Below are 9,799 nucleotides of genomic sequence, written 5' to 3'. Positions count from 1 at the left end.
CTTCACACATGACATTGAAAGCTCTGTCTCAAAATGTGTAACTTCTCTGTCATTTCTACAAAGTGTTCACTTGTTTACCTTATCATTTCACTGTGTATATGTATATAAAATCATCATGTAGGACACCTTAATGTATCAAACTTTTATCTTTTAAAAAAGCTCCCCCCCCCCAAAAAAAAAAAAAACAAAACCCAACAAGCAGACTTGCATCCAGAAGCTTAGGTGGTATAGGTGGGTGAATGCAGAATGAAGTAAAACCCACTTGACCCCTGCTCTGAGTAAGAACTTCTTGACTTGGAATCATTCAGTTCGGTTCAATTTAGTCGTTCAGTCCTGTCCGACTCTTAAGAAATGTCCTGACTCAATTTCCATGAATTACCGTAAGAATTTCCCTCCAAGAATTCCCCACAAACATAATTCCTTGTTCTGGATTTTATTGGCACAATCCCAAGATTTTTTAGAGTGTGAGACAACATGTCTAAGTATTTTTGGCAGACAGTCAAATTTTATTAAGAACCTGAAATGTGCTAGTTGAACCTCATTTCAGACATAAAAGATATAAAGATAGATTTTTTTTAAAAATTTTGTCATTATGGTGCTCACATTCCAGCTGACTTTGGTGGTGTGGAAATAACATACAATTCAACATTCAGTTCAGTTCAGTTCAGTTCAGTCGCTCAGTCGTGTCCGACTCTCCACGACCCCATGAATCACAGCACGCCAGGCCTCCCTGTCCACCACTAACTCCCGGAGTACACTCAAACTCATGTCCACAGAGTCGGTGATGCCATCCAGCCATCTCATTCTCCGTCGTCCCCTTCTCCTCCCGCCCCCAACCTTTCCCAGCATCAGAGTCTTTTCCAGTGAGTCAACTCGTCGCATGAGGTGGCCAAAGTATTGCAGTTTCAGCTTTAGAATCAGTCCCTCCAATGAACATCCAGGATTGATCTCCTTTAGAATGGACTGGTTCAATCTCCTTGCAGTGTAAGGGACTCTCAAGACTCTTCTCCAACACCACAGTTCAAAAGCATCGATTCTTCGGCGATCAGCTTTCTTCACAGTCCAACTCTCACATCCATACATGACCACGGGAAAAACCATTGCCTTGACTAGACAGACCTTGGTTGGCAAAGTAATGTCTCTGCTTTTTAATATACTATCAAGGTTGGTCATAACTTTCCTTCCAAGGAGCAAGCGTCTATCCTGCCAATTGCCAATCCTGAGATCCAACCAGTCCATTCTAAAGGAGATCAATCCTGGATGTTCATTGGAGGGACTGATGCTAAAGCTGAAACTCCAATACTTTGGCCACCTCATGAGACGAGTTGACTCACTGGAAAAGACTCTGATGCTGGGAAAGGTTGGGGGTGGGAGGAGAAGGGGACGACGGAGAATGAGATGGCTGGATGGCATCACCGACTCTGTGGACATGAGTTTGAGTGTACTCCGGGAGTTGGTGATGGACAGGGAGGCCTGGCGTGCTGTGATTCATGGGGTCGCGGAGAGTCGGACACGACTGAGCGACTGAACTGAACTGAACTGAAATAATTTTCTAAACAGGCAATTCTTTTCTCTAAATAGCTACTGAAGATTAAACTTAAAGATTAAACCACGTTTTTCCTGCATGTAATTCCACTGCAATTTACCCACAAAGCAATCAGCCATTCTCGAGATTTTACTCTAAAATGTATCGGAAATGGCTCAAATCCAGTTCCTTAACAGAGACTCAAAGGCTTGGTCTTTGTCTAGTCTCTTTATTCTGTTTGTACTTCAATCAGTCACGGGTCTTCTGGAGTCCATAGAGACTCTTCCTTGCCACATTCTTTATATGTGTTGTTCTCTATTCCTAAAATGCTTTTCTCCTGAATTTCAACTTTAACTGAAATGCCAATCAGAGAATCTTTCCTAAAGAAAGCCACCACTACACATTACCACACGCCACCATCATTTATTTAACCATAATTTCCTTTTTAGTTACTTCTTTTATCAATAGTGATGTTTATTTTATTTTCACTTATTTATATTTCTTTTATTTACTCACTGTTTGGTGACTCATTTATCATCTGTATATGTTTCTGAAATGGCAGCTCAATGAGGCAGAAAATCTCCTTTGTTCACTGTTGTCTTCTCATGTGTTAACAAGTGGTCAATATTCCCTAAATACTGGTTGGGTGAGCGAGTGAACACTAGAGAAATGACAGAGAAGCTACACATTTTGAGACAGAGCTTTCAATGTCATGTGTGAAGTTTTGCTTTGATACACATTGAATCACAAATGTGGGCTTCCCTGGTAGCTCTGCAGGTAAAGAATCCACTTGTAATGCAGGAGACAAAGGAGACATGGGTTTGATCCCGAAATTGGGACGATCCCCTGGAGGGGGACACGGCAACCCACTCCAGTATTCTTGCCTGGAGAATCCCATGGACAGAGGAGCCTGGCAGACTACAGTCCACAGGGTCACAAAGTAGGACACGACAGTACTGACTGAGCACACAGCACAAATCACAAATACAGACCAGGGTCAGGATTGCTGTGGGTTCTATAATATTCAGGCCGTGGCCGTGTTCATGTAGGGTGTATATATGTTGGCTTGTCCTCGATAGAGCGCTGCATGTGTGTCTGTGTTTCATGAGTAGGAGCTGAGTGCTGGCTTGGAGAGTAGGAGTTTGGTAACTTGCTGATTGTTAGCAGAGGAGATAGGCATTCACCAAGGAGGGAGGAACGATGAAATGCTTTGCTATTTTTTTCCCCGAGGAATAAGTCAGGTAAGTTATCTTCATGAGGTGTATATTATTAGTTTCTAATTGTATGTCATATATCAGACATTGAGGTACAAAAATAAATCTCTTTAATGCTATTTTATGGTAAAATAATCCTTTCTATTTCATAACCCCTGAAGTATGCTTGCTTTCCCAGTACATCAACGCACATTCACCCAGATTCTTTCTTTCTAGATTAGTGCCATTTTCTCTTCTTTTTGATGGGATAGGTTCAGAGTATGACAAAGAGGAAAGCATGACCTGTGTGACAATAATCAGAATTATCGTATCAGTGTCCCCTTGAGAATTAAAAATACTTAGTGTCTTGTAACAGTATTTACTGCATTGAAATATTCATTTACTTTTAAAACAAGAGGACAGTTATTTTATTAACAGCAAACAATCACTCCACATGTTTGAAAATGGCATACCATAATAGCAAAATATCCAAGTAAACTAAGTAATCATAAGGTTCTGGATGCGTTTGGTAAAGACACTTTTGATTGTTGGAAACTCATAGCTGACTTATCAGTGAGTGTAAATAAATAGTATGCTGTGAATTTGCAATTATTTACTTTTTCTGCTTTTAGTATGGAGGCTATGGGGCACCTTCTCCAAGTAAGTACAGTAACACTTTTTATCCTAGGAAATATGTCATTCTGAATAACCATTCTTTTAAGAAAGTTGAGGATTGAAAACTGGCAGCATCATCTATCTTTCTTTTGATTAAAATATTTCTAAACTGAATTGTAAATGTTCCTGTCTTACTTAACATGATTAATTAACTCACTGAGGACCCATACTGGGCCATTCATGAATGTCAGAATATTTCCCCTTTGCTAAATACTAAATAATTCCACTGACCTTCCTTGGTGTTTTTGTTTTTCTGCCTCTTGTGTCAAATTCCTTGCAAATACTGTTTTTTGAGAGAATGTGGGGGGAGAGGTGTTCACTTGTAATGAACCATCCCTTCATCATAATAAAATGTTTCTATAACACATTTGGAAGTCTGTGTTTGTTAAAATTATGCACGAGTTGAGGCTGTAGGTTCCATGGTGGAAACTTTGAATTTCTTTGGTTAATATTATACACAAGCTTTAGTGCACAGACACTGTGGTATCTATTTGGTTTTCTAGAACCCTAACTTTTGTAAACATGTACTTCCTGAGAAAAGGCAATACTATAAAACAGCATATCAGTAGAATAGAAGCAACTCTTTAGCATTGGCTTTTGTTCACAAGAAATTGTTACTTTGGTGTCGCAGTTTTTACATTACTTAAAAGAGGAAGTATATTTAGTAAAGTAAATGATTGTCTTAGTTTTATTCGGTGATCTTGTTAGATCTAATAGAAATAGGTTCAACATTAGGCCTTAAGAAAAATTTTATCAATAATCTTTTTCCCACTGCCACCTTGAAATGACAGAATGGGTTGGCTTGGTTGGCAAGCATATCCATTTCTTAATTACTACATCTTCTTCCTTCTTACCTGAAACAGGGGGTAAAATGCATGGCCAGTGGAGTAATCTGCATAAAGAATTTTCATATAAGACCCTGCATTGTTGTGTTTTGTGATTGTTTACATATAATCAAGGGTTAAGTTCTCTAAGTTTTGGTTAAAGGGAAAAGATATCCATTCACTAAACTTGAAGCCCTACCATCTCTTTGGTTTATAACTAAAATATCATCAGATCAGCACACCCAATATTAGACTACAGGCCCAAGTTTCAAATCGATCAGATTTCACATCATCATTAACAGCAACAACAACCACAAAAATCTAGAAAGAACAGGTTGCATCTTTTATTACCAGTCTAAAATTTGGCTAAACTTGGAAGAAGTTGCACATATTGCTTACTAAAGTAGATGTTTAGGGGAAGGATTAGTGCATTTCTGAGTTTCATAAAAAATAGAAATAACACTAAGAAGTTGAGATTTTGGTGTCAGATATATGACATATTTCATATAGTTCCAATGTTTCTAATTTTCAGTTCATCACTTACTCTTTCCTTATCTTGGTTTATACAATATAAAATCAGGCAACCAAACTTATGCTAGTACAATCTCTTAATGGCAGACCAGATTTGATGATTTTTAAAGTGTTGAATGCTATTTGGAGTAATAACAATTTTTTTATTTTTCATAGCCATATCATGAAAAAAAAGTGAAGAAATGGAAACTGCAAATTACACCAGGGTGACAGAATTTGTTCTCACTGGCCTCTCCCATGCTCGGGAGGTGCAACTAGTTCTATTTGTTATATTTCTGTCCTTCTACTTGTTCATTATTCCAGTAAATATTCTTATTATTTGCACCATCAGGCCTGACCCACATCTGACTTCACCCATGTATTTTCTGTTGGCTAATCTGGCCTTCCTTGACATTTGGTACTCTTCCATCACAGCCCCTAAAATGCTTGTAGATTTCTTTGTGGAAAGGAAGGTCATTTCCTTTGGTGGGTGCATTGCTCAGCTCTTCTTCTTGCACTTTGTTGGGGCCTCAGAGATGTTCCTGCTCACGGTGATGGCCTTTGACCGCTATGCTGCTATCTGCCGCCCCCTCCACTATGCTACCATCATGAATCGACGTCTCTGCTGTATCTTGGTGGCTGTCTCCTGGATGGGGGGCTTCATTCACTCTACAATACAGGTGGCTCTCATTGTTCGACTTCCCTTCTGTGGGCCTAATGAGTTGGACAGTTACTTCTGTGACATTACACAGGTTGTCCGGATTGCCTGTGCCAACACCTTCCCAGAGGAGTTAGTGATGATCTTTAGCAGTGGTCTGATCTCTGTGGTGTGTTTCATTGCTCTTCTCATGTCCTATGCCTTCCTCCTGGTGATGCTCAAGAAGCACTCGGGTTCAGGTGAGAGTACTAGTCGGGCTGTGTCCACCTGCTACTCCCACATCACCATTGTGGTACTAATGTTTGGGCCATCCATCTACATTTATGCTCGCCCATTTGACTCTTTCCCCCTGGATAAAGTGGAATCTGTGTTCCATACTGTGATATTCCCTTTACTTAATCCCATCATCTACACACTGTGAAACAAGGAAGTAAAAATGGCCATGAGGAAGCTGGTCAGCCGATACATTTTATGTAAAGAGAAGTGAAAGATTAATGGCATTTTCTATAGTCCTTCTGAAGGTTTTTGTCCTAAAGAAGGAAGTATTTGCAGTAGTATTGGTTCTTTCACGACCTCCTTTTGTCTGAGGTCTTAAATCCCACTAGGTTTCCCTCTAATTGGTGAAAAAACAAAGAAATTAGGATGGAAATAAATTTACTCACACTCTCCCTGAAATTTCTGGCAGATCACCCTCAAAATTTAAGATATAATAATGATCTGCTAAAACACACATTTTCACTAATTGCTTATTGAGTGGCTTTTCTGGAGAGGATTTGGCTATGAGGAGACTGTATGTTGAGAAATAATAAAACTAATAAGACCTGGAAGATGTGTCCACTATGAATATAAAGAAGTAAATGGCTAGTATATGAATAGGAGTAGTTTCAAGAGACTATGTTTTTGTTTAGTTGCTAAGTTGTGTCCCACTCTTTTGTGACCCCAGGGGACTGTATCCTGCCAAGCTCCTCTGTCCATGGGATTTACCAAGCAAGAATACTCGAGTGGGTTGCCAATTTCTTCTCCAAGTGATCTAATTAAATATTATTGTCATGTTTCAGTCTTAGTCCAGTGGGATGATGTTTGGTAAACCATCTTCCTGGTACTGAAAAAATAAATTATTTACTCCTTTATCTTCTTCCTCTTTACAGAATGGAAAGTGAGTGTTTATTCATATAAGCCATTTCAGCTCATGCCAGGTGGTAACCACTCAACAGTATTGGTGACAGAAGTCAAATTTTGTCACACTTTGGAAACCAATTTTATAAATTCATAGCTGAGTGTAGTTTGGTTACTGTGTGACACACTCCTCTCAGTGGAAGTTGCTAGTCAGATAGTAGTTTTTAAAGTCAGTCTCTCCTTACACCCTCAAGTGTGAAAACAGACTTGGAGGAAAGGGTTTCTAGGCTGATTGAGATTGATAGACAACCAGCTGAGTGATTGTTTTAAAGATCACCTCTTTTGTCAGTCTTTATGTCTTCTGTATTTGCTTATTCTGCAATTTATGTTAAAGTTAAATTAGTGGTGTGTTGTTTTTGTTAGCACTATAATTAAGAGTTCTTTCTTATTAAATCAAATTTTATGTTTCTTTAAAATATAAATGGAAGAGCCTTATAATTTCCATATTTTTTTAACTCTCTAGTGAGAATTCTTTAGTGAATTATTTGTTAGTGATCAATTAATTCCCTATACTCAGAACGCAATTACTGACCATCCTTCAGAATATAAAAGATTGTAATGTTTGAGTTCATGCAATTTTTAAAAATTTAAATGAACTTTTCCATTTCAAAACTAGAGGATCATTTCTTCCAAGGGCAAGAGCATTTTGGGAGCTTTGAGCTTTAGTCATATGTTTTTGATAACATACTATGATTAGATTTTGAGGGAAATAGGTTCTTGTCAGTATCAGGAATGAATATGTGTAAATAAATGATTAAAATAATCCCAGGGTTATTCTTTATTTGGATTCTATTTATTAATTGAGGAGGTAATCTGTTCCAGATCCAGTGCACCTCAGGCACATAGGAAGGAATAATGGTACTGACCGTCTATTCTTTGCTTTGGGAAGCTTTCCCTATGATGTCACAGTGGGGTTCCCCACATTTGTGTGGAAGCTTTTGCACACTAATAAGCAATTCCTGGACTGCAGGAGGGTGTCCAAGAATTCAGCTCAAATCTGGAAACTGTCTCCTTGGAAACAGAATCTGATTCCACAGGTAAACTGCTCAGTTCCACACGGACAACCTCCACTTGAGATGCCAGGTGCAAGCCCAGGTTGTCATCTGTGCTTCTGCCTGACTGGCTATAAATCAGAGATTCCCATAATCCCTTCCCCGGGTTCAATTTATTAGAACAGCACACAGAACTTGGGGAAACCTATTTACTCACCATTAGCAACTTGTTACAAAGGATATCAAAGGATATGCATCAACAGCCAGATGAAGAGACATATGGGGTAAAGTTCTGAACAAAGGAGCTTGGAGCCTGGCACAGGAACATGTGGACACATTAATGCTCTTTAATGGTTTAAAGATTATAGTTTCTGGGATATGGAAATTCTCCGAAAAGTACCAAAGATCTATCCTTCTGGGATTTTATGGAGGCTTCATTACATAAACATGATTGGCTCATTAAAAAGCTATACTAACCAAGAGAGTACGGTATTGATGTGAAGACAGACTGATGGCCCAAAACAGAGTAGGCAGAAGCAGACTCACACAAATTGTAAATTCATTTTTGTCAAAGATACATATACAATTCACCAAGAAAGGAAAGTCTTAAACAAATAACACTAGAGCAACTGAATATGTGTATGGAAAGCAATGAACTTGGACATCAAGCTCACTGCACACACAAAACTAATTTGGAGTTGGATCATAGATCTAAATGTAGCAGTTATAACTATAAAGCTCCTTGGAGAAAACATAGAAGAGTGTTTTTTTTTTTTTTTCATATTTGGGATGAGCAATGATTTCTTAAATAGCACAAAAGAAGCTGTAATCATAAAACTGATAAATTAAACCTTAAGAAATAAAAAATTACTGTTCATCAAAATATACCATTATGAAATTAATAAGCAAATTATGCATTAGGAGGGAAATTTGAAATTTCCTAATCCCATTTAAATGGAGATTTTCCTGGTAGTCCAGTGGTTAGGACTCTTACTGAAGGGGGCCCTGGTTGGATCCCTGGTTGGGGCACTAAGATCCTGTGTAAGAATGGGTTAGCATAAGAACGGCCATCTTAGAGGCCGGAAAAACCATTTTTACTGAGTATGTGACTTGAGGGAAGAAGAACTAGATAAAACCTGGGAGACAAGTTAATCTTAAGTACCAAGAATGTGGGTGGCTGCGACACTGAAAATTAGGTAAACAGGTCTGATAAGTTTATCTCATTAAGACACCAGGTTAGAGATATGCACAGCTGTGTGTGTGTGTGTGAAAAATTCCTGTGAGTTAGGTAATTTAGAAATATCATGATTTGAAAATGCTATATAACCCCTTGGCTCTGAGTGCTCGGGGTCCTTGTTGAAACCCGCTGCTTCGGGCAGACACTTGGACCCCAGCTAGCTGGAAATAAACCTCACTGTGTGTCTTGCATTTTCGTGAGTGTCCTCTGTTCCTTTGAGGGAAAGGCGACTCTGGACCCTAACGCCTGCAAGCCGCTAAGCACAGCCCCTCACCCCCAAAAGATTGGAACAGACACTTCAGAAAAGAAATATACAAATGATCGTTATGTTCCTGGGAAGATGCACATCATTAGTCATCTGGGAAATGGCCCAAGACATGTGACCACCTGTTCAGACAGAGCACACTCTCACCACTCCGCAGAACAGGCATAAATTTGCCTCAGTAAAACTCAAAAGGCAACAAAAATGTAGTTTATCAAGTGCCCCCAGGTGTATATAACATCCTAGATACCAGACACTTTCACATAAGTGACTAGATTGCCCAGTGGATCAGAACTGTGAAAGCCTGACAAAGGAAGCAATTGAAATACTGATTTCGAAATTGGTTGATTTGCATATGAAAGGTGGCTTTGCAGGTGAGTCATTAATTATCTGTAGGAACAAAACTCTGGGAGGCTCAGACTCTCTGGGGTTGGCAGGGCCCAAGATGTCCAAGCATCAGAAATACAAAAAATAAAAAGGCACAATTAACACACTACAACAAACGTTGGTCAACTGATGAAAGAACTTGAACTCTCTCATATGTTGCTAGTTTACATCTACCTTTGGATCCGGAGATCCTACTCGTCAGTGGTTATCCAAGAGAAATGGAAACTTGTGGACAAAATGATTTACATTAGAATGTTCATGGAAGCCCCCATAAATGAAGAAAAGTAATAAAACCTTTGGATTCTATACACACAATGGAACATTATTTGGTAATTAAAAGGAACCCCATTGCCTTCTCTG

The 9,799-nt window shown here is 38.9% G+C and overlaps 1 pseudogene; it reads left to right on the top strand.

Annotated features, from left to right (window-relative positions):
* Window positions 1-4,921: 4,921 nt before the first annotated feature.
* On the top strand, window positions 4,922-5,872 carry LOC148776925 (olfactory receptor 4M1-like; annotated as a pseudogene).
* Window positions 5,873-9,799: the final 3,927 nt, after the last annotated feature.

This window comes from Moschus berezovskii, chromosome 9 (assembly GCF_049115385.1).
Source record: "Moschus berezovskii isolate FMDL1 chromosome 9, NW_MosBer_1.0, whole genome shotgun sequence".
NCBI classification, from domain to species: Eukaryota; Metazoa; Chordata; class Mammalia; order Artiodactyla; family Moschidae; genus Moschus; species Moschus berezovskii.
Note: the sequence above shows the minus strand (reverse complement) of the source record. Positions and strands in the feature narration are given on the sequence as shown.